At 45.6% G+C, this 25,748-nt stretch overlaps 1 protein-coding gene and 1 pseudogene across 3 annotated transcripts in view; both read right to left on the reverse strand.

Annotated features, from left to right (window-relative positions):
- ARHGEF11 (Rho guanine nucleotide exchange factor 11) overlaps nt 1-25,748 on the reverse strand; it is a 113,039-nt gene that overhangs the window by 52,522 nt on the left and 34,769 nt on the right. The window lies entirely within an intron of this gene.
- On the reverse strand, nt 12,684-13,821 carry LOC102171748 (annotated as a pseudogene). Its single transcript, XR_001297531.2, has one exon. The product of XR_001297531.2 is annotated as a UPF0690 protein C1orf52 homolog pseudogene (transcript).

Genomic DNA, 25,748 nt, shown 5'->3' on the forward strand with positions numbered 1-25,748 from the left:
TGGACTGTAGCCTACCAGGCTCCTCCCTCCATGGGATTCTCCAGGCAAGAGTACTGGAGTGGGTTGCCATAAGTTGTCTCAATTTGGCTGGTGGGAGCTTCTACAAGCCAGCTCCTGTGTTCTTTAAAGTGTCACCATCTGCCTTATTTTCTGGCACAAAAAACAACAAAAACACTCCAGGCTCACCTTGTACATTCCCTATGTCAGACTTGGACTCAAACATTTTTTTAAGGAGCCCTGGTTCCTTTTAGTAGGAAATGTGTGTAGAAACAAGACTGGGTGCTAGGCGCTCATTGTTGCTAAGCTGCCACTGGTTCCCAGCCCGTTCAATGGACAGAGCCAGGACATATTAAGAAATTGTGAGTTTACAAGGAAATCTTGTTTGACTCCAACACTACAGGGTTCTTTCTCATCGCCCCCAATTCCGTATTTTATCCTTCTTTTCCCACAGTGAGAACCTTGTTCACAAACAACAGTAATATATTTATATATTTATTATAATATAATCATCTGCTCTTCTCCATTACACATCAAAGATTGTTTCCAGACTTACTGTCCCGGTAACACCAGTAACGGCAAACTAGGCAGAGGTTAGAGTTTGCAATTCTTCTCCTCCTTAGACTGTATCCCACTAGGTATATACAGCCAGTACTATTTGTGAAAGTCACTTTGGATGAATTTTTTATGCTATCAATTTGAAATGCATTTAGGTTTCGTTCTTTTTTTTTTTTTTTCGCTGCGCTGTGTAGCATGCAGGATGTTAGTTCCCTGAACAGGGCTCCAAACTGCATCCCCTGCACGATAAGCATGGAGCCTTAACCACTGTACCGTCGGGGAAGTCCTTAGGTTTCTGTTTATATCTGTACTTAACTTCAGGGTTTGCTTTTTCAGGGTTATTTATTTTTTAAATCTGTCAAACATTTACATGGTTGAAAACTCAAAATGCAATTTAAAAGGCACATTCAGAAGTGTCCTTGTCCCTTCATCCCACTCCTCCCCAGGAAACCACTTCCATTTGTTTTTGGTTTTCTGTGTTTCTTCTTGTAAAAACTAAATAAACACATATAAATATTCTTATTTTCCTTTCTTGTTTCCACAACAGGTAGTATCCTACACTTTTTACACTTTGCTTTTTTCATTTAATAGACCTTCAAAGAAACTCCCTATCAGTTCCCAGAAATCTTCCATTTCCTCATCCTTTTCTTTACAACGCAACCCACATTCTGACACAGATGTTCCTCCCTGCTCCTGAGCATCTGGTGTGTTAGCCCTGCCAGAGGGCAAAGGTTACAGGGTGTTCTTCCCAGTATGCTCCCCAGCAGCAGACACAGGACAGGTGCTCTGTGAAAATAAGGAGAAACAGCCTCCTCATCCGAGCTTAGAGGGTGGGTGATGAAGCAAGAAAAGGCTGGTGATCTTTCAGACAGCAAAGCTGAAGGGCGGTGACCAGCCCACATATCATTCTACTGGCCTATGGTATTTGTGTGTGGATGGGTGTGTGTGTGTGTGTCTGTTCAAGGGATTAGATGTGGTAGAGAGAATGCTCGAACAACTATGGATATGGGGGGGGTGTGCGTGTGTGTGTATTCAAGGGACTGATTAGATGTGGTAGACAGAGTGCCTGAAGAACTTTGGACGGAGGTTCGTAACACTGTACAGTAGGCAGTGACCAAAACCATCCCAAAGAAAAAGAAATCCAAGAAGGCAAAGTGGTTGTCTGAGAAGGCTTTACAAATAGCTGAGGAAAGAGGAGAAGTGAAAAAAAAAGATCTTAATGACCCGGATAATGATGATGGTATGATCACTCACCTAGAGCCAGACATCCCAGAGTGCAAAGTCAAGTGGGCCTTAGGAAGCATCACTACGAACAAAGCTGGTGGAGGTGACAGAATTACAGCTGAGCTATTTAAAATCCTAAATGATGATGCTGTTAAAGTGCTGCACTCAATATGCCAACAAATTTAGAAAATTCAGCAGTAGCCACTAGGCTTCTTTGGTGACTCAGCTGTAAAGAATTCTCCTGCAATGTGGGAGACACGAGCTCGATTCCTGGCTTGGAAAGATCCCCTGGAGAAGGAAATGGCAACCCATTCCAGTACTCTTGCCTGGGAAATACCATGGACTGAGGAGCCTGGCGGGCTCCAGTCCACTGGGTTGCAAGAGTCAAACTGCCACCACCACAGCAGTGGCCACAGGACTGGAAAATGTCAGTTTCCATTTCAATCCCAAAGAAGGGCAATGGCAACGAATGTTTAAACTATCACAGTTGTGCTCATTTCACATATTAGCAAGGTTAGCAAGGTTCCGCTTAAAATCCTTTGAGCTCGGCTTTACCAGTGTGGACTGAGAGCTTACAGATGTGCACTTTGGGCTTTGAGGAAGCGGAGGAACTAGAGATCAGACTGCCAACACTCGCTGGATCATGGAGAAAGCAAGGGGGTACCAGAAAAGCGTCGTCTTCTGCTTCACTGACTGCTACTACGCCCTTTGACTGTGTGGATCCCAATAAACTGGAAAATTCTTAAAGAGATGGGAGTACTAGACCACCTTTCATGACTCTTGAGAAACCTGTACAAGGATAAAGAAGCAACAGGTAGAACCAGACATGGAACAACTGACTGGTTCAAAATTGGGAAAGGAGTACGACAAGGCTGAATATTGTCACCTTGGTTATTTAACTTCCATTCAGAGTACATCATGTGAAGTCACTGGGCTGGATGACTCACAAGGTGGAATTCAGGTTGCCAGAAGCAGCATCAACAACCTCAGATATGCAGATGATACCACTCTAATGGCAGAAAATGATGAGGAACTAAAAAACCTCTTGATGAGGATGAAAGAGGAGAGTGAAAAATCTGGCTTGAAACTCAACACTGAAAAAAACTTAAGATCATGGCATCCAGTCCCATCACTTTATGGCAAATAGAAGGGGGAAAAGTGGAAGTAGTGACAGATTTTCTTTTCTTGGGCTCCAAAATCACTGTGGACTGTGACACAGCCAGGAAATTAAAAGACACTTGCTCCTTGAAAGGAAAGCTACGATAAACCTAAATAGCATATTAGCAAGCAGAGATGTCACTTTGCAGACCAAGGTCCATATAGTCAAAGCTATGGTTTTTCCAGTAGTCATATATGGATGGGAGAGCTAGTCCATAAAGAAGGCTGAGCACCGAAGAACTGATGCTTTCCAATTAAGACTCTTGAGAGTTCTTTGGACTGCAAGAAGTCAAACCAATCAATACTAAAGGAAATCAACCCTGAATTTTCATTGGAAGGACTGATGCTGAAGCTCCAATACTTTGGCCACCTAGAAAAGACCCTGATGCCTGGGAAATAGTGAAGGCAAAAGGAGAGGCCATCAACAGAGCATGAATGAGATGGTTAGATAGCATCACCGACTCAATGGACATAAATCTGAGCAAATTCCAGAAAATTGTGGAGGACAGAGGAGACTAGCATGCTAGTCCATTGGGTCAAGAAGAATCAAACATGACTTAATGACTGATCTGTATATATATGTTTAAAATTAACTGCTAAAAACTTTAAAAGTCAGGCAATTTCATCTTTAAAAATACAGGTTTCTGTTTCTTCTTGAAAAGGCCGAAGTTCTGGCACTGCTGGGTTTGAGTCTCATGCAGTGACAACTGGCTGAAGCTGCGTGGCAGCACCCCCTTCCGACGGAAGACTGCTGGTCTCTTCATCCTCATCCCCGTCCCACCACAAATGTGAGAATGAGCACAAGGCTGAGAATATCCCTGTTCTGTGATAATAATTATCTCTTATTACCTACCAGGTACTGTGCTAAACATCTGACATACATTATCCTACTTAATAACCATAAGAAGCCTGGTGAGGCAGGCAGCACATCTCCATTCTCAGGTGAGTGAACAGGGAGCTTAAGTAAACGAAGATAAAATGTGCATAAAGTTGATCTGACTGCAGGGTCTGTGCTCCTAAACAAAAAGCTATGCCCAAATACAGATCCAATTGGTCTTTACTGGGCTTTATTTTCCTTTTTACATGCTTGCGTGCATACAGACGCTTTACCGTCTGAGCCACCAGGGAACCCCATACAATGTATAAACACACATATATACACCTCACATGTGCAGACGAATATGTGTGACAAGATATATACATGAAATATAGATACATAATACATATATAAATATATGTATATAAAGCTATAATACATGACAGATATAAACGGCACACTATACATAGGCTGACCTAGGTGTTTTCAGTTTGGGGCAAAGTAATCTTGAATCCCTGCCCAGAGTGAGGAATAGTAAACCAGGAAAGAGCTACCCCGCCAGGACCTTAGATCTAAATAAAGTCCACACTCTCTGAACCCTGACCTGGTCTTACTGGTCTGGCTTCCCTTATCTGCCAGGGTGGAGCTTTAGGCAGCTTCCTGGCACCCTAACTTTCCAAGGATTCTGCCTCTGGGTAGAACTTTCCCTGCGGTCTGAGACTGGAAACACAGCACATGCCTATAGCACAGAAAAAAGGCCAGTTTGCAGACAGCCCTTGCTGACAGAATACGACACAAATGCTCACTAACAGCTTATGTAACTGAAGACATTTAGACGTAGAAAAGGGTACAGATCAAATAAAAGCAGCGGTTTCAATCAGAACCAGAGTGCAAAGTTAAGACTTGAAATGATATTGCCAAAAAGAGCTGGGCTTGGAAATCAGAGAAGTTCAGGTGCTAATTCCAATTCTGTCTCTAAGTCACTGTGGGCCACCACCCACTTGACTTCCTCACATGTCAATTCTTCTGTAAAAGTAGAGGGCAAAAAAATGGAGTGGGAGAGTCTGGCAATGTAGCCAGAGAAGGCTCACATCTCAAGTGGATCATTAACTAGCTGATGAGCAGCATATGAATTATGCGAGGCTTCAACCCCAAGAATTCAACTCAGCAGGTCTGTGGTGTGAATACTATTTCAAGTGATTCCTTATTCAGAGGACCGTAACCTCGAGGAACTCTCAAAACAAGTCCCGTAGCTTCTGAGTCTATCACCTGGTTTCCCCGTGTTCCGTTGTTACCTGTCCTTCACCATCTCCCAGAGCTTGCTCAAACTCACGTCCACTGAGTCAGTGATGCTGTCCAGCCTTCTCATCCTGTCAGTCCCTCTCCCTTTTGCCTTCAATCTTTCCCACCATCAGGGGCTTTTCCCATGAGGCGGCTCTTCGAATCAGATGGCGAAAATATTAGAGCTTCAGTGTCAGTCCTTCCAACGAATACTCAGGGTTGATTTCCCCACGGACAGAGGAGCCTGGTGGGCTACAGTCCATGGGATCACAAAGAGTCGGATACAACTGAGCGACTGAGCGCACACAGACACTCCTTGCACCATGCCGTCTGCTTTCTCTATTAGATCTTAAACCCCTTGAGAAGAAGGACGGCATCTTACTCAACCTTGCATCACCAGCCAAGGTCCAGCACAGTGTCCGGCGCGTGGAGGACACGTGATCCAAAATGTGTGCTTAGGGAAGGCACATGTCCTTCCTCTCTCCCAGGGCTGAAGTGAGGGTCAAAGATGTGATGTTGGCTAAGTTTCTGGAAGTGCGAAGTCCTCTGCAAACAGTTCTATTGCGTTTTCTGCCCAGATCCAGCTTGGGTGACCTACACTCAGTATGTGTCAGAGGTCAGGGGAGCAGGACAAGAGTGAGTGGACAACACACGGAGAAGTGGGAATGACTCCCGCCGTGTTCTGATTCTAGGCAGGGCCAGGAAAGCTCTCCTTTCCACTTTTAGAAGGATTCTGGAGAATAAGAGATCTGGGGACATGTTGAATAATCAGAGCAGATCACTTGGTAGACAGTGTGTGTGGAGGAGGGAGACAGAGAACTGGGGTGTGACAGGGCTGCCTAGCATGGTTCCTCATTTCAGACTTAGCATGCGGCCCGTGCGGTAAGGGCTGGAAAGCATAGCCTCAGGGGTAAACTATGGGCTCCAGCTTCAACTTAGCCTTTTCCTGGCCGTGTAGCTTCAGGCAAGTCACCCGACCTTCCATGCCTCAGTTTCTCAGTAACAAATGTGGATAATGACACTTTCCTCAAAGGGTGACTGGGAGGACCAAATCCCTGTTACCAATCCCTCGGAGCTAAAATGTTCACACTGAAATCAATCTCCCCAGCCTAAGCCTAACCCTGGTTCCTGGGCAAATAGTTTCTCCTCAGGAGACCGGGCCACACAGTTGCTCAAGCCAGAAACCTGAGCTGTCTGACACTCCCTCAAGTCTAATCAGCCATGAAGTCCTATTGGTATTACCCACCATTATTTCTGGAATCCACCTACTTGTGCTCCTTCCTGACAGATGCTGGCCTTCCCTGGTGGCTCAGACAGAAAAGCATCTGCCTGCAATGTGGGAGACTTGGGTTCGATCCCTGGGTCGGGAAGGTCCCCTGGAGAAGGAAGCGGCAACCCACTTCAGTATTCTTGCCTGGAGAATCCCATGGACTGAGGGGCTTGGGGGGCTACAGTCTATGGGGTCACAAAGAGGCACACACAGCTGAGTGACTGACACTGCCCTTCTTCACCGTCATTTTTGGGATCCACCTGCTTCTGCCCTGACACACACTGGTAGAAGAACAACTGGCCTCCTCACATCTCCTCCAGCCTCCACTCCTCCAGAAGCCAACCATTCTCTACACACGCTGGGAGGGGTTTCTTCAAAAGATAACTTAGAATGCACACCTCCCTTTAGTGGTCTCCCACTGTTCTTGTATGACGCTCCAAGCCTGCAGCATGGGCCTGGCAGGTCCTCACCTCCTGTCACTCAGCACCCTGACCCACACCCACCTTGCTTACTACATTCCAAACCCAGGGGCCTCCTCACCCACCTCGGCCAGGCTAACTCACACTTTCTTCACGGTTCTCCATAAACAAACGCTTCTTTTCAGTGAAGTTTTCTCTGATACTCAATAAGCTGAATCTCCCCCGAAATTTCCCATTGCAATGCCTAACTCAACAGTAACTAGTTATTTGGGTGTTTTCCTGATTGTTTAATACCTACTTTCCTCATTTAATGATAAACTTCACTGTCTCTTATTCTCTAGAGCACACAGCAGCTTCAGAACACAGTACACAGTCGACATTTAATAAATATATTTTGAAGGATGCAGCCAGACAATACACGCAAAGGAATCTTCTAGACACCAAAATATTGTAAACACACACACCTCATCAAAAGGAAGAGCTCTGAGTAACCTCTAACACACGTTTGTTAGGGTTAAATTCAGTTTCATGGTTGCAAAACACAGCTAAATGAAGTAGGAAGGTGACAGCCTCTCTACGGACTTACTGCAGGGAGTGACATCGACCTGGCTATAAGAACTGGTTAAGCTCACAAAGTCTTCCAATCTCCCAGATTTCCAGAATTCAGCTTTGTACACAGGCAGTGAAGCATCCACCAAACAAGAAAATGCATGTTATGCATCCCATTGCTCACTGCAGCACTATTTACAATAGTTAGAACACGGAAGCAACCTAGATGTCCATCGACAGATGAATGGAGAAAGAAGCTGTGGTATATACACACGATGGAACACTACTCAGCCACAAAAAGGAATGTGTTTGAGTCAGTTCTAATGAGGTGGATGAACCTAGAACCTATTATACAGATTGAAGTGAATCAGAAAAAGAAAGATAAATACTGTATTCTAACACATATACTGGAGAAGGCAGTGGCACCCCACTCCAGTAGTCTTGCCTGGAAAATCCCATGGACGGAGGAGCCTGGCAGGCTGTAGTCCATGGGGTTGCTAAGAGTCAGATACGACTGAGCGTCTTTACTTTCACTTTTCACTTTCATGCATTGGAGAAGGAAATGGCAACCCACTCCAGTGTCCTTGCCTGGAGAGTCCCCGGGACGGGGGAGCCTGGTGGGCTGCCGTCTATGGGGTCACACAGAGTCGGACACAACTGAGGCGACTTAGCAGCAGCAGCAGCAACACATATATACGGAATCTAGAAAAATGGTACTGAAGAATTTATTTACAGGGCAGCAATAGAGAACCAGACATAGAGAATAGACTTACGGGCATGGGGAGAAGGGAGGAGAGGCTGAGATGTATGGAAAGAGTAACATGGAAACTTACATTACCATATGTAAAATAATAGCCAACGGGAATTTGCTGTATGTCTCAGGAAACTCAAACGGGCTCTGTATCAACCTAGAGGGGAAGGAGATGGGAGGGAGGTTCAAAAGGGAGGGGACATATGTATACCTGACTCATGTTGAGGTTTAACAGAAAACAGCAAAATTCTGTAAAGCAATTATCCTTCAGTGAAAAATAAATCAATAAAAAAAAAAGAAAATGCATGTTAAGTTGGTATTGGTGACTACAAAGTAGATGTGGTTGAGGGGATGGCCAAAGGAAGAATCAGAAAGGAGACAGGCTTTTAAAAGGAATCTGGAGGGGGAGGCGGGGGGAGAGGCAAACTCCGTTGGGAAGCTGTGCTGTGCAAGGTCATGGTGCTAGGGGAGGAAACGGCGACAAGCTGAGGCACAGAAGGAGGCTGAGAGCACAGAGTATCTGCTGAGCCTGTCAATGCACCACAGGAGAAGAGCGGGAAGGGCCAGACAAGAGGTGCGAGCAGGAAAGAAAACGGAAAAGACACGGGTTCTCATCCTGGTTCTACCGCTGAAGAGCTGGTGGACCGTAGGAAGCCCTCTCAAACTCTCCTAGCCTTAGCTTCTCCACCTGAAAAATGCGGACAACTCGTGTGCCTTGCTCTGCCTATCTCAGAGCTGCTGTGAGAATTCAGTGAGATAAGGTGGCTCGAGTGGTGAAAAACCTGCCTGCCTAGGCCGGAGACGTAAGAGATGCAGGTTCAATCCCTGGGTCAGGAAGATCCCCTGGAGGAGGGCACGGCAGCCCACTCCAGTGTTCTTGCCTGGAGAATCCCCACGGACAGAGGAGCCCGGCGGGCTACAGTCCAAACGGGTGCAGAGTCGCACAGCTGAAGCAACTTTGCGCGCAGCACACAAGGAACATCAAAGGCTTTGGGAACTAAAACAACACACTCACATTAGCAAGTGTAGGGGCAGAGGAAAAGGTTAGGGCCGGTTACGGATTCCATTCTTTACAGAGGGGAGCTGCTGAGGGCTTTCTACAAGGACTAACAGGGTCAGACCTAGCCTCTAAAAAGTCAGGCCTGACTGCAGGATGAGAAGCGCGAAGGCTGGAGGTCCAGAGCCTGAATGGGGCACACACAGGGAGCCCAGCTGCTGGAATTCAACAGCAAAGGCAGGAGACAGACCACTGAGAATGGGCTGCCGGCAGCGGACCTCAGGAGTACCTTCTTATATTGACTGCATGTCGAAATAACATATTTTTAATATATTGAGTTAAATGGAATACACATTAAAATGAATTCACCAGCTTCTCTCTCCTGCCTTTTAGGCAGCTCCTAGAAAATTTTCAACGACACAAATGCTTGCACTCTCTTGCTACTGGACGGCACTGGCCCAGCCTCGCCACACTGCGCCGTCTCCCCCGCGGAGGGCCTCCTATCCCTCAGACCACTCGAAGGAAGCCAGAAGCCGGCCCAGAGGTGGCCTCCCAAACTTCTCTGCCCCTCAGAGCACACGGTCCACCTTTCTGCCTAAGCACTGTGTACACTGTGCTGTCCTTTCTCCGCGTCTGCTGGACTGTAAGCCCCTGCAGGCATGCCACAGTGTCTCTGGAGCCCCCGGGAGGAAGCAGTGGGCCCCACTCCGGGGGGCGGCCATGGGCAGTGCTGAGCAGAGAACACTGCCACACGACCCTGGCTGGGCACCCTTCTCTTCACTCAGAACCCAACATCCCACTAGCCCCCCAGGCTCTACCAGCATAGGTATATGCACACAACTGATGTCTCTAATTTGTCACATATCCTTCAGAGGAAGCTCAGCGCTCGGGTTATGCCCAGGAATTCAAACTAACACTCAGGAGCAGTGTGGGGGGAGTGCAGAGTTAAACAAGAGTGGGTATGTGACCTGGCTGCTGCTGATCACTCATGTGGCTGAGGGAAAATTACTTCCTGGGAAACTCAGTTTTCTCATCTACAAAGTGGGAATACTAGCTACCCGTCCTGCAGGTCTGCTGTAAGAACTGCAACTGTTGTGTATGTGAAGTCTCTAGCACAATGCCTGGCACACAGCAATGTTCAAAAAGTGATCGCTGTTCTTGTCATTTGTAAGACCCTAAGTCAAACATAATCAGTAAGTTATATCAAAGCCATCATATCCTGAGACTTAACACAAAACAAACAAATTTTGAGTTATCTAATGCAGGGGCAACCATCCCACAGATCTCCTCTGAAGCAAAGGACCTACCACTATTTTATTTAGTTCACATTCATTTGCTTTTGTCTAAATATCCTTCAGACGTTACTTCTGATGAAAACAGTGTGCTTCAGGACACAAAGAGAAAACCCAGGAGACCTGGATCCCAGCGCCAATGCTGCCACTCACTAGCTGTGAAACTCTAGATAATAACGAAAACAAGTCTCTGGAAGACCCAGCGTGTGCATGTGTTTGGGGCAGGGGCACAAGAAAAGAAATCAGTGATACTGCCACAGTAGCGGGGGGGGGGGGGGGGGGCAGGCCAAGGTATTGAGAAGGCATGACTGACAGTCTAGACATGTGAGTTCTAGATCAAATCTGCCCTTTTTTTTTGTTTACCCTTGAAAAATGAGAAGAAAATTATATAGAATAAGCACCTAATATGTACAGGTATTCATTTAATCCTCACAATAACCTGGTGAGGTAGACATTGTTATTTTTCTTAACAGATGAGAAAATGAGATTCAGAGAAGTTAAACAGTTTGAAAGACACACAGGTCTTAAATGGCAGAGTGAGGACATGAGCTTAAGTTGGCCTGATCAATGTCCTGCAATGAAGGGGCCGGACTACAGTACCTCTCGTCCTTTCCTGTACTAACATCGTGTAATTCTTTGTCTCTCACAGTGCTTTTCTGGCATATGAGGTCTTTGTAGCAGAGGGGCTCAGGCAGAACTAAATTCATCTGACTGGGAAAGAACAGTAGACAGCCTCACCAGCAATCGTCTTGAAGCACTTCAGGAACTGTACTGGTAAGGCCCACAAGATGGCTAAGAATATTTTTTATTGGTTTCCCAATTTTAACAAAAGCAAAGGAATAAAAAGCAAAGCCTAGAATTCACAAGATAAAGAGTAAGCATCTGTCATGAGGCTCAAGGCTTAGGAGGGTGGAGTGGAAAAGAGGAATGAAGTTTCTTCCTCACCCTGCGTCACGCCTACTGTGTGACGGTGGACAAGCCACGTAACACCTCACGCTTCAGCTCTCACACTGATAAAATGGGAGGGCCACGCTCTGCACTCCTCACAGGCAGCTGTGATAACTAAACTATTTGTGAACCAAAAATCACTCTACAGGTATATCTCGTTTCACCTAAAATTCTCCTAGAAAGATAAACAAATGTGTTCTGAAGTAAATCCTCCTGAAGGGGATGCTAATACTTTCAAAACAAACTTTCAAATGCCTGGGTTTTCTTAAAGCAAGGGATACCTTGCTTTATACATCATAAAAATAGAAGTGTTATTTGAGTCAATTTTTTAAATTGTTGGCATAAAAAGGACAAATCATAAAACGAATAACCTAGAATAACAGCCAATCCAAGAAGTCTTCATTTTGCTTCCATTTTTTTTTTTTGCCATTTGTCTCAGAAGATTCACCTTTGTGATTTACTTTGTTAAGGTGGGCTTTAAACTAGTGGTTTCACCTTCCTGAGTTCAAAACACAATTGATAGGAAAGTACTTGGTGGCGGAAGAAAGTTAGTCTTTGATTTTCAAACTGCTGAGGTCAAACCATAAAATTAGTAACTAGCAAGGGCCACCCAAATTGACAGTAGAGCATGTGCTCTTCTTTGCAATCCCCCTCCTTCCTCAAGGAGGTGGGTGTCCTCTTCTTCCACTGAGGTACTGAAGGAAGATGCAGACCTAGCCACCGCATCTAAGCTACCAACTGTAATGGGGGGAGAGGACCCAGAACATCACCACCACATTCTTAGCCAGTGACTTCAGGAGGACAGAAGGGTGGGTGGGGGAGGTTCCTCTCCAGCCTGCAACAGGCTCCCTACAAATTCCTGTTTCTCCTTCTAAAAACTGCCAGGAGACTCCCCTCCTTCCAGAATCTTTTCCTCAACTAATTCTTGAATGATGACCATTTCTATTCTTTGCATCCTGCTAGCCCTTAAGCAGGAAAAGGCAATGGCAATCCACTCCAGTACTCTTGCCTGGAAAATCCCATGGATGGAGGAGCCTGGTGGGCTGCAGTCTATGGGGTCACACAGAGTCGGACACAACTGAAGCGACTTAGCACTAGCAGCCCTTAAGCATTTGACTTGTGCTATAAACACACAAGAGTCCCTTGAACAGCAAGGAGATCAAACCAGTCAATCCTAAAGGAAATCAACCCTGAATATTCACTGGAAGGACTGATGCTGAAGCTGAAATTCCAATACCTGGCCATTTGCTGCAAAGAGTCAGCTCATTAGAAAAGACCCTGACACTGGGGAAGGCCGAGGGCAGAAGAAGAGGGCGACATAGGTAAGATGGTTGGATGGCATCACTGACTCAATGGATATGAACCCGGGCAAACTCCCAAGAGATGGTGAGGGACAGGGAGGCCTGGTGCACTGCAGTCCATTAGGTCGCAAAGAATTGGACACAACTTGGCGACTGAACGACAGCAACGTAAACACATAGACCCTTGCCTCCATACCACTTTAAAGGGAACTCAAGTATTCTGTGTTTTTTCTTTTTTTTTTTTTTTATGCAGTAATATCGGTAAATTTATTTTCATGATCTATTTACACTGTACAAACACTGTTGAAAAGCACCCTACAAGTTCACAGTACATTACAATGTATTTACTTTAAAAATATACTCCTTTATAAAAGGTTCACAGAACATTGGCATGTCAACTTGGGATGAAACTCAAAGCATGTCACCAATTCTGCGGTAGCAAGAATGCTTCCAAGCATTGTCAATTACACAATCACAAGTCACCATTTCAGTTTTAAATACATATTTTTAAATAAAAAATGAATTCTACAGTGGAACGTTCCAGCAGGAATACTCATTAGTTAATTAACATATATTTTCATGGAGACGTTGTTTCATAATAATTTATAGTATCAACTTAATTTGCCAAAAAGACCCACAAGTTTTGCAGTCCAAAGATTCTTGTCATTCTTGTCTATTTTTTCTTCTTTGTTGGTTCTCCCAGTTCTACTTTGCGCTTTTTAGAAGTATGCTCATCTTTTTCATCATCTGATTCCACTGTCTCCTCCCCTTCTGGTAGAAGCCTAGCTTTCTTAGCATTCTGTGGGGCATCATCACCATTGTCCTCATATATGTTGGACCATTTTATTGCCATATCCAGCTCTGGAGGGGGAGGTTTCTTCTCTGTAGAGTACGTCTCCGGAGGTGGTACATAGTTTGACTTCCATATTTTGAATTCCTTTGGAGGCTCCTCTGGAGCTTTGACGACGTGCCTCTCCCAGTCTATCTGTTTGTTGAGCGGACTGTAGAGAAAGGCCGGGCGACTCACGCTCCGGAACAGCTCGTCTGGTCCAGGCAGCCGCTTCTCCACCTTGTTCCCATTGCCGCCGGCCGACTTCGCTGGATCTTGGGCCTTACGACTTGTCTCCTCCGGCTCGCTGTTATCCTCCTCGTCCGAGGAGCCTGAGCTGCTGCTCCCGTAAGCAGCGAAATAGCTCAAAGGATCCTTCTCTTCCGCTGCCATGACTGCTGCACCGGTCCGCCTAGGGCTCCGCCGGAAACCGGACTGTGTTTTTTCTAATAAGGAGGACTCATTGTCTCAAAGAAGGACTCATTGTCTTCTTGTTTCTTTAGCACTTCATCTCCAGTCACCTGTCCTGGGCCCCTCAACCAATAACCTGAGCTCCACAAAGGATACTTTACAGACATAGTTGGTTAGGAAGCTGACAGAAAGCCAGCCAGAGAAACGTTGAGTCAACTTCTCCAGTAGCCAGACCCCCTGTCGCTCTCCTCGCAGTTTCACTGCCAAGTGATCCATTTGGACCTCTCTGACCCTCACTCCCTCCCGTCATGACCGGTGAGACTGGGATGGCTGGACAGGCCACTGGCATTAAAACATAAACTTGGCCTAAGACAACTCCAAGCAACCAACTCAGGCATATGCCTGCCTAACAGGCAGAATGGGCAGGCCACAAACCAAAGGAACCCTCTCCTGGCTCTGCCCAGCTGGACGGGCACTTCTCGAGTCTGCAGGTCTAGCTCGTACATGTCAAGAGAGGAAGCCAGCCACTGTCTTTTCTGTTGAGGGGAGATGCCAGACCGTTTTGTGGGAAAACACGGCTTTTTATCTTTAATTTATTTATTTAGCTGCACTGGGTCTTAGTTGAGGCATGCCAAATCTTTAGTTGAGGCATGCCGAATCTTTAGTTGTGCCATGCAAACTTCTTAGTTGCAGCATATGGGATCCAGTTCCCCAACCAGGGATCAGACCCCGGACCCTCTGCATTGGGAGCATGAAGTCTTAGCCACTGGACCACCAACAAAGTCCCCAAAACAAGGGCTTTTAGAGCAAGGGCTGCTACCACTTCTAGTAAGTGCTGTCTCTTATAACTTTCCTACGGAATGAAACCTTTCATATTGGGGTGGGGGGTGGGGGGGCTGCACCACAGTGAAAGATATACTAAGAAAATAAGAATTATTGGGAATTCCCTGGCAGTCCAGTGGTAGTACTCTGTGCGTCCACTGCTGGGGGCCTGGGTTTGATCCCTGGTTAGGGAACTAAGATCCTGTAAGCCACGCAGCTCGGCCAAAACACCACCACACCAGAAGCAAAAATAACTGGCGCTGGGAGATGGAACTGTAACCCCCTCTGTAGGTAAGCAGAAATGCTAAGCATGTGCAGCTACATTTTAGAGCACGTAATCTGGCTCAGTTTACTATCAAGCAGTGTAAGGTATTTTAAATAAAATGTCCTGAGGGTTTGGACCTTTGGATTATAACCCTAATTCTAAGCCTTAATTTCCTTATAAGCAAAGAGTGTGGTGGTATGTGTGTGCACGCGTAGAGGGCAGTGACGGAGAAAGGAATGGATGAACCTGATGGTCCCTGCAGCTCCTTTCCGGGGACTGGAAAGCACACTCTTATTCTATCCAGGCACAAATCGTATTATAATGAGGGTTTATTACATCAACAAGGGACCACCTCGAGCAGCGGCAGTAACAGTATTTCAACTTGGAAATTGCCAGTCTCCAAAACATAATCTTTAGGAATCCAACCTGGATTGATTAAGAGAGAAACAACGGCAACGGAGTGCTTGCGTTGATCTTGTCCAGGCACATAGTATATACTCAACAAAACTGTGCTGAATGGTGAATGACTGACCTTGCAGTTCTAACTCTTAACAAACTCCAGTGCCCCAGCACCCTTGCCTCTGGTCCAGTTTTCCAAGGCTGAAGTCAAGTCCTAGCTTCTCTAGGAGGCTTTCTTATTAATAGCGCTGCTTCTCCAGGGGCCTTCTTCATCACTCAGTGCATTGATGCTGCATTTTGAGTCCATACTCTGTCACTTAGTGCTTGACTGTTTCCAGATTCGTTCATCCATATTCATCATGTCTCCCTCCAAACAGATAATAAACTTAAGAGCAGAAAGGCTGTTACATTCTTTGTTGACAGAGCCCACAATATCTAGCACGGTACTAAGCATATACTTAGCAAATACTGTGAAGTAACTGATTGATACTCAATGATGGCTACAATGATGACAGCTAGCACGTTCCTCAAGCACTTACTGAGACAAGCCAGTACGATTAGCACTGCAGGCTCTGAGCCCCTCGCTCGGATGTAAATGCTGTAAATCCTGCCACTTGTTAGCTGTGTGACCCGACAAGTTACTGAACCTGTGCCTCAGGTTCCTCATCCTTAAAATGGGGATAGTAATGGGACCCAGCTCTTGGAACTGTTGTTAGGCTTGAATTATTTAAAACATGTAAAACTAAAATGCTTAGGCCAGGGCCTGGCCTCAGTAAGAATGATCAATAAATATTAGCCATTCTTATTTATTTTATTTAATTCCCACCATCACCCCATGAGTTGGTACTATTAATGTGGCAGTTTTACAGTAAGAAGCTAAGGTACAGGGGGGTTAAGTAACTTGCTTAATTTCATGTGTCCAGTGAGTGAGATGGAGCTGGTATTTGAACCCAAATGGTTTAACTTCAGAAACCGTTCTCTGTTACTGTTCTGCTCTCTTAGGTTAGGAAGAGTTCTAACCACCCGTTTTACTTTGCCATAGATCCATCCTTTAAAAAAAAAAACAAAAAACGAAGTATAGTTGACTTACAACGTGACCACTAGCGCTAGGGGTAAAGAACCTGACTGTCAATACAGAAGACACGAGAGAGGCAGGCTTGATCCCTGGGCTGGAAAGACCCCCCAGAGTCCAGGATTCTTGCCTGCAGGTTCCAGTCCATGGGTTTGCAGAGTCAGATATAACTGAGCAACCAACACTCACTTCCTGCCAGACAGCAAAGTACAAGCTAGGTTTCAAAGAGAGCAAACTGCCAACATATGTTGGATCATGGACAAAGCAAGGGAGTTCCAGAAAAACTACTTCTGCTTCATTGACTATGCTAAAGTCTTTGACTGTGTGGATCATAATAAACTGGAAAATTCTTAAAGAGACAGGAATACCAGACCACCTTACCTGTCTCCTGAGAACCCTACATGAGGGTCAAGAAGCAACAGTTAGAACCAGACGCGGAACAACTAACTGACTGGTTCAAAAGTGGGAAAGAAGTACAACAAAGCTGTATACTGTAACCCTGCTTATTTAACTTCTATGCAGAGTACATCATGCGAAATGGGGCTGGATGAAGCACAAGGTGGAATCAAGATTGCTGGGAGAAATAACCACCTCAGATATGAAGATGATATCACTCTAATGGCAGAAAGTGAAGAGGCGTTCCTCTCATGAGGGTGAAAGAGGAGAATGGAAAAGCTGGCTTAAAACTCAATATTAAAAAAAAAACTAAGATCATGGCACCTGGTCCCGTCACTTCACGGCAAACAGAAGGGGAAGCGGTAGAAGCAGTGACAGATCGTCTTTTCTAGGGCTCCAAAATCACTGCGGATGGTGACTGCAGCCATGACGTTAGAAGACGCTTGTTCCTTGGAAGGAAAGCTGTGACCACAGGTTAAAAGGAGAGACATCACTTTGCAGACCAAGGTCTGTATAGTCAAAGCTATAAGAAGGCTGAGCGCTGTAGAACTGATGCTTTCAAATTGATGTGGTGCTGGTGAAGATCCTTGAGAATCCTTTGGACTGCAAGATCCAATCAGTCAGTCCTAAAGGAAATCAACCCTGAATATTCATTGGAAGGACTGATGCTGAAGCTCCAATATTTGGCCACCTGATATGGAGAGTCACCTCACTAGAAAAGATCCTGATGTTGAGAAAGAAGAGGGCAGCACAGGATGAATGAGATGGTTAGATATCATCACCGACTCAGTGGACGTGAATTTGAGCAAACTCCAGGAGATAGTGGAGGACACAGGAGCCTGACCTGCTGCAATCCCTGGGGTCACAAAGAGTCAAGACACAATAACATATAGCAAAGTGATTCAGATAGAGATATTCTGCTCACGTTCCTTTCCATTATGGTTTATTACAAGATATTGACTATAGTTCCCCGTGCTTACCCTAGGACCTTGTTGTTTATCTATTTTATATAGTTTGTATCTGCTAATCCTAAACTCCTAATTTAGCCCTACCCTGCTTTTAGTGACCATAACACTGTTTTTGCCGTAGATCTATCCTTAACTTGCATCAGTATTCCCCTGAAATCTCAGATCACAGATTTGAGATGACAGAGATTGGCCGCTTATTTTTCATATATATGAACTCAGATTCTGCCAACATTAAGCATATGCCAGGTGGCAGGTGTAGTGCTAAGTGGTATTTCATCTGATTCTCAGAGCTCTGAACATATGTATTTTCCAGATGAGGAAGCTGCAGTTCAGAGAAGATAAAGGACTTGCCTGAGGTCCCAGGGTTAATGATCGCTCATGCCAGTCCTGGAACTCAGATTCCCAGCCTCCAAGTCCAATAGCTTAGTCCTCACTAAGCCTGGCTGGCTCTGGGTTTTTCCTGGCACAAGTGTAGAACACGATGTGGATTACCATTTATACTCCTGCCGGCCAAACACACAGGTTTGGCAATCAGATCCCTGGGTTGATAATCTGACGCTGACACTGGCTCTATGACCTCAGGCAAGATATTTAATCTCAACCTCAAGTTTTCCCATCGGTAGCAGAGGTTAGGAACTACTTTGCTGGATTGTTGTGAGATTATGCGGTGCTATTCATTAAAACATTCAGCACGGGGCACACAATAAATACACAAAATGCGCATTAGCTATTTTATCACCACCACCACAGGGAAAGGGACTTAAGCTGCTCCCTTATGTCAGTCTAGCATTTCCTCATCTATTATTTAGGAAAATTCCTGTAAAAAAAAGACAGATGTTCCAATCAAATGACAGATGGGGAAACTAAGGTCTAGAGACATTAAGTCCCTTACCCAAGGGCAGGAATAGAGTCCATCTCCTAACTTTAAGGATAGAACTCTTCACCAGAGCTGGCTATCTGCTGCCTCTCTACACTTTTCCAAAATGTCCAGAATTTCAGAATACACCTCTCTCAATTCCAAAGGAATTGAGACTTGGGGTCCTTAAGACTATCCTAATTGCCCCTTTAGAGCTATAGGGACTCACCCTGCCCCCCAACCAAAAACGAGTGCTGGGCAAGTTGTTCCAAGTGGAAAATTCAACTCCATCCCAGGCGGAAACCCCAAATCTCTGCTGTTCCAGCAGATTTCCAGGACGCGCTGGCTCCCAGAAACCACAATTACAGGCAAGCTCAAGGCAGAGGAGTAATTAGGCCCATACCATCGGCTCAGCAGTCTCTTGGCCTCTCCCTCCAGGGCTGACTCCATCTCTCTGCCTCTCCCATCCCCCTCATCCAAATCCCATCTCAACCACTGCTCAGCAGAGAGAGATGCAATGGGAATTTCCATCGTTTCTTTCTTCCAGCCCTGCTCCATTTCCAGGAAACCGAAGAAGGGTGGGGTTAAGGGGGAAAGAAGCCATCTCATGGATGTAACTAATGCTGAATGGCAGCAAGAGTTGAAGTAATCTTCACAGAAGGAGAAGCACTCTTGAGGCCCCTCCCCTCATCCCATCCCTTATTTCCCACAAAGATGACATTGGGAAGGATGATGCTGGGAAGATGAGACCCTCCCAAATGTGAAAATGAAGGGGATCTTGTGGAATGGCAAACAGTAACCTCAGTCTCTCCAGATGGAACAATCTTGGCTGGAGATGGGATGGAGAAAAGATGACATTAGAAGGCCAAAGGGCTCTAGAACTCTCCTATCTCTAAGGTCCCAGCAGAGCCTTGTAGGGCATCTACCCCTCCCAGACTACCTCCTAATCATGGCAAACAGGAAAGAAGGCAGATCTTGCCTTCTCTCCTAAACGTGCTGCTCTTCCACCCTGAAACGTGGGACTGAGGTTCTGATTATTTCAAACTCCAGCGTAAGGGCACTCTGTGCAGTGCCTTTCCTCCCCATTCCAGGGCCCACTGTCTGTTGCCTGGGCGGCAGACCTGCTCAGTGAGGCTCTCATGAGCGCTCTGGATACAGCATTACGGAAAGAACGCTGTCCTCTATTGCTCCCGGTGGCCTCAGGGCTGTCCGCACCTCCTGTCCCCACCATGCTGAAGGTTTCCAGTGAGTCTGAGCACCCCAGAATCACCTGCAGAACTCTCAGCAGGTAAAGTGAATGTTGGATCGGGCAGAGGATAGGGATGGGGTGGCATCCCAGACAGGCAGTGGACTTCAACATCCTAGAAGGCTTTTGAACAGTTATAGCTCAAGGCTCAGGCCTGAAGGCTGTCATGGCAGTTTCCTGAGGCCCGTCCAGAACCCCCAGAATTGTGGTTGACAGAGCAAACTGAGAAAGGCCCCAAAGCAGACCGGTACCGACCCAATTCCACCCATCAAAATCTTAATTAAAACGTATTAACCCCAAGACGCTTTCCTTGATTTAGCCTCTCCTAACCAGCCTCTCCCCCTAGGCAGGCACAACCTCAGCCCTCATAAATTCACTCTGTATTACTGGTTAGTTACTTACAACAACCTCAGTGAAAAACAAATAGCCATTCAAACCATTTAGGTTATATTTGACATACCCAGCATGGCCAAAGATGAACGCGTCTCTGGAATTCATTCTACAAAGACCTGACTTGTGCACTAAATGGCACTTGTTTTGACACTCTTTTTCTAAGTATTCTTAAATCAATATACTTCCACATCTCTGGTTTCCCCAACTAAGCTGTAAATTCCTTGTGAGGAAAGAACATGTTTTCTACTTCTGAAATATTTTTGCATTCTTTCCCCCCTTGTTGGCCACCTGGATAAAATAGTTTTTTTTTTTCTTTGCACAGGCACATATGTACACACACAGAAACACACGCACACACACTGCATCCACTGTGAAATACAGGATTCTACAAAGCACTGTTCGGTCCACTTGTTCAGCGAATCAGCTGACAAACGGCCGCTGACACAAGTCACAAATCTAAGGGACCAGATAGCCAAAGAGAAACTAGAGACATTCAAGATGGAGCCACACAGCCACATGGGCTAAGAGTCAGAGGGTCGGATCAATCAGACGCCTGCCAAGATGCCTTCCAATCCTGGGGGTGATTCTGATTTAAAGACAAAGTTGGACTGAGGGAGGGAGGGAGCAAGGATCCACCCCATCAAAAGCACCGCAACCGCAGGGTAGAAATGGTAGGATTTCGTTTCTCTGTCGCTCCTTCCAGGGCCTAGAGGAAAAGCTTCTGAGGGCAAGAAGGGGACAGCTCTCTGATCCTGCCTGCCTTCTGGCGCAGAAGGCTGCTCTGGAACGGGCTTCAGGGCTCCCATCCCTGGTAACACAGGGGAAGTCAAGAGGTACTTGGACAGGTGTCAGGTCAGAAAGGCCGTGGAAAGGTGGCAGCGAGCAATGAATGGCTCCACCACCGACAGGTGCCTTCTTGCCTGGATCATGCTGGACCGTTAGTGATCTGACTGGTATGTGAAACCATCCCCATAATCCACTAACGGTAAGTGTGCCAACGGCCAGAGCCAGAGGATGAAGTGGCAACCCAAGACCTGTAGCATGAGGCCTGTGCCACAGGCTTGGTGAGGATGGGGCTCCTGCAGGGCCAGCCTAGCCAAGACTAAGCAGCCCTCTAAATCCTAACCAACCTGTGTTAGAATTTCTCCCCTAAGGGGTTTTGTGCGCTCAGCAGCAGTTAAGAGAAGATAAAGGGATAGGCTAAGATGTGACTTATTCTGTGGAGAAAGGAGAGAGCTCCTCACCTTGTTCTCTGCACATATCACAGGACATGGGGAGAATGAGAGGATGGAAAGGATACAGGGCAGAAAAGAAGAGTTAGAGCTGGAATAAGCACAGACATGAGATGAACAAAGTGAAGAAGGGGAGGCAGTAGGGAAGTCACAAAGAAAGGGAAGAGTAAAGCAAGACATGACAGAATAAAAAGAGTTGGGGTCGAGGGCTACTGCAAAGATGTGGGAAAAGGCGGGGGAAAACGAAAGCAAAAGAGGAAAAGCATTCAGAAAGGTAGAGAAAGGAGTTGTAGACCTATTTAAACTTCAAATTAGCTCAGGAGTTGGTGCAGATTCTAAGCCTGCCAGATTCTCCCTGTCTCTGACAGCAGGGGTGTTAAATGGAACTTCTTATTACAGTCTTTGGGTTGCGATTTAGAAAAGCGCTGTGAAATCATTAATTAGTGCAGTGTCTGGCACAAAACAGGATGATGGGGTGGTGGGGAGAAGGGTTAGTGGAGAGAGAACTGGGCAGCTGGCAATCAAGAACCAGGACTGCTGCAGGATTTCTGGATTAGGAGCTTTCCTGAGGAAGGTCTCAGTTTCCAAAGTGACTGTGCAAAATTGCTTTTTTTTTTTTTGGCCTCACCGTGTAGCATGTGGGACCTTAGTTCCCTGATCAGGGATCAAACCTGTGCCCCCTGCACTGGAAGCGTGGAGTCTTAACCACTGGACCGCCAGGGAAGTCCTGGCCATGCAGAATTAAACACACTCTCTCCCCTCTTGATTCATATACCACCTAATGTATGGATGTGAGAGTTGGACTGTGAAGAAGGCTGAGCGCCAAAGAATTGATGCTTTTGAACTGTGGTGTTGGAGAAGATTCTTGAGAGTCCCTTGGACTGCAAGGAGATCCAAGCAATCCATTCTGAAGGAGATCAGCCCTGGGATTTCTTTGGAAGGAATGATGCTAAAGCTGAAACTCCAGTACTTTGGCCACCTCATAAGAAGAGCTGACTCACTGGAAAAGACTCTGATGCTGGGAGGGATTGGGGGCAGGAGGAGAAGGGGACGACAGAGGATGAGATGGCTGGATGGCATCACTGACTCGATGGACGTGAATCTGAATGAATTCCAGGAGTTGGTGATGGACAGGGAGGCCTGGCGTGCTGCGATTCATGGGGTCGCAAAGAGTCGGACACGACTGAGCAACTGAACTAAACTGAAGGTGGTCTTCTCCGACCACCATATCTAAAACTGTAACCCCAGGTTTCTGATAACTTCCTATTTTTTCTCTTTAGCAATTATTACCTAATACACTATTGCTTTATTTTTATTTAATTCACCTACAATGTAAGCTCCAGGAAGGCAAGGATTTTTGTCTCTGTTCACTGCTACAGTCTCAGTGCTTACAATAGTTCCTGGTACCAAGGAGATGCTCAGATGCTCAAAAAATACTTATTAAAGAATAAACCTAACTCCATTTGAATCGAAACCCATTCAATTCTCAGCTGCCTGAGAGAATGTAGCAGGGGGCATTAAATATAATTAAAAACTAGATAATGCAAATGCACTTCTCACAGAATCATAAATGTTAAGGGGCTGGAAAGAATCTCCACATCCTTATTTCACAGACAAGAAAACCGAGGATCAGAACCGTTATTATGAACTGAATGTCCATATTCCCCTCAAAACCATTATATTGAAGCCCTAACACTTGGTGTAATGGTATTTGGAGATGCACCTTCGGGAGGTAAAGAGGGTTCAATGAGGTCATGAGGGTGGGGCCCTCGTAATGGTGTTTGTGCCCTTATGAGATAAGACACCAGAGAGTTGCTCTCTGAGAGCACACACAAAGGAAAGGCCATGTGAGCACACAGCAAGAAGCTGGCTGTCTACAAGCCAGCAAGAGGGCCCTCGCCAGAGCCCAACATGGTGGCAGCCTGGTATTCACAACCGTGAGAAAATAAATTTCCACTGAGTCATCCAGTCTACGGTATTTGCTATGGCAGCCTATGCCGAGTCAGAAGCCTTTAACTGAACTTTCAGGGCCCTCTAGTGACAGGGCTCCTTTCCCAGGTTGGTGACGTTTCTATTACCCCAAGGCCTTGGAATGTGTTTGCACATCAGTGTAGGAGTGTTGGCCATTTTGGAGATAATAACACTGGGAGAAGCTGGAAAAATGGGTTCAGTGTCTCTATCTCATCATTTATTCAACTCTTCAGAGCTTCTCACTCTACACTTGGAGCTGACAGCTTTGCCTCTGGGAGAGATACAATGAGAGCTACTCTCCAGCTTCATGCCTTTGCAAAGTGGGGAAAGAAACAACAGGCAAGGCGAGGCTTAGCTTTCAAAGGCTTTTCCTCCTAGCTGCTATTGAGTCACAAAGACGCACTCAGGACTGGGAATAAAGACGAAGTCCCCAGAAAGTGAAAAGTCAGACTGCCTGGTATGTCACCTACAGGTAAGTAGAATGAATCAAAATAAATTATTGGGCAGTTTAGAACTAACACTCCTGCACATATATAAGAACTCAAGTGGGTGTATATTAAAGTTTAAAATCATGACTTTCAGGGAACCTCTTCATTTCAAAAGTTTGCTTATCGAGTATAAAATGGGAGTTACACTTAATATGCTTCCTCAGCTCAGTTCAGTCACTCAGTCGTGTCCGACTGTTTGTGACCCCATGGACTGCAGCATGCCAGGCTTCCCTGACTATTACCAACTTCCCAACAGTTCAGAAATCTTTGTATTTATGATCATATTTATCAATAGTTAATAACTACTTATTGGTACACAGAAGTGAGTAACACATCTGAGGCATTATTATTATGGTAGAGGCATGATTTCTATCCTTGGGAAATTTACAATCTTAAGGAGTTAGGAAGACAAAGGCAAAAGAGACTTAAGGCAAGAGAAAAGTTAAGAGCAAATCCACAAAGAGCCAACTGTATACAAATAGCACTAACAAATACAGTGATTGGAGGACGGGGCTCTTCAAGAAGAGCGATCCTGAGGTCACTGGTGTTGCACTAAGCTCTTACAGGGCGGCCAGAAGGGATAAACGCCCTCCTTCTGTTTCTCCTAGCTTCTAAACCCAAGTGACCATGATCTGACCTAAATACAAGGGGACTCCTGATCAATGCAAATCATTGGCTAGTCTAAGCTAGCTGGTGGAAAACTTTTACAAGGGTGAAGCTAGTCTCCCTGGCTGCAAAGTCTGCAAGACACTAAGTGGTCCAGCTCTGAGCCATTCCATCCCATTATAAGAGCATGCCATCTCCCCAGGTCAGCATTCAGCGGCTGACTCTCACTTTGAACCTCTCTTACCTTCTCCCAACATGAACTTGCTGCCTGGAGCACCTATTAAATTCTATCTCACCCTTCCCTCAAAAGCAAACAAATAAACCACTGCTAATATCATGCTCAAAGGTGAAAGACCAACTGCCTCTGCCCCAAGATCAGGAGCAAGACAAAGATACCTGCTCTCACCACTTCCTTTCAACACTGAATGGGGAGTTCTAGCCAGGGCGATCAGGCAAGAAAGAGAAATAAAAGGCGTTCAGATTGATAAGAAAGAGGTAAAACTATTTCTATTCACAGATTACATGATCCTGTATATACAAAATGCTATAGAATTCACAAAAAAACTACAGAATAAATGGTCACAGGATACAAAGTTGATATAAAACATTTATATATCTATACACTAGCAATGACCAATACAAAAATGAAATTAAGAAAACATTTCCTTTTTAATAATAGCAGAAAAATAAAATACCTGGGAATAAATTTAACAAGAGAAGACTCTACATATGGACATCACCAGATGGTCAACACCGAAATCAGACTGATTATATTCTTTGCAGCCAAAGATAGAGAAGCTCTATACAGTCAGCAAAAATAAGACCAGGAGCTGACTGTGGCTCAGATCATGAACTCCTTATTGCCAAATTCAGACTGAAATTGAAGAAAGTACAGAAAACCACTGGACCATTCAGATATGACCAGATCAAATCCTTTATGATTATACGGTGGAAGTGAGAAATAGATTTAAGGGACTAGATCTGATAGATAGAGTGCCTGAAGAACTATGGACGGAGGTTTATGACATTGTACAGGAGACAGGGATCAAGACCATCCCCCTGGAAAAGAAACGCAAAAAAGCAAAATGGCTGTCTGAGGAGGCCTTACAAATAGCTGTGAAAAGCAGAGAAGCAAAACGCAAAGGAGAAAAGGGAAGATATTACCATTTGAATGCAGAATTCCAAAGAATAGCAAGGAGAGATAAGAAAGCCTTCCTCAGCGATCAATGCAA

Source organism: Capra hircus, chromosome 3 (assembly GCF_001704415.2).
Source record: "Capra hircus breed San Clemente chromosome 3, ASM170441v1, whole genome shotgun sequence".
NCBI classification, from domain to species: Eukaryota; Metazoa; Chordata; class Mammalia; order Artiodactyla; family Bovidae; genus Capra; species Capra hircus.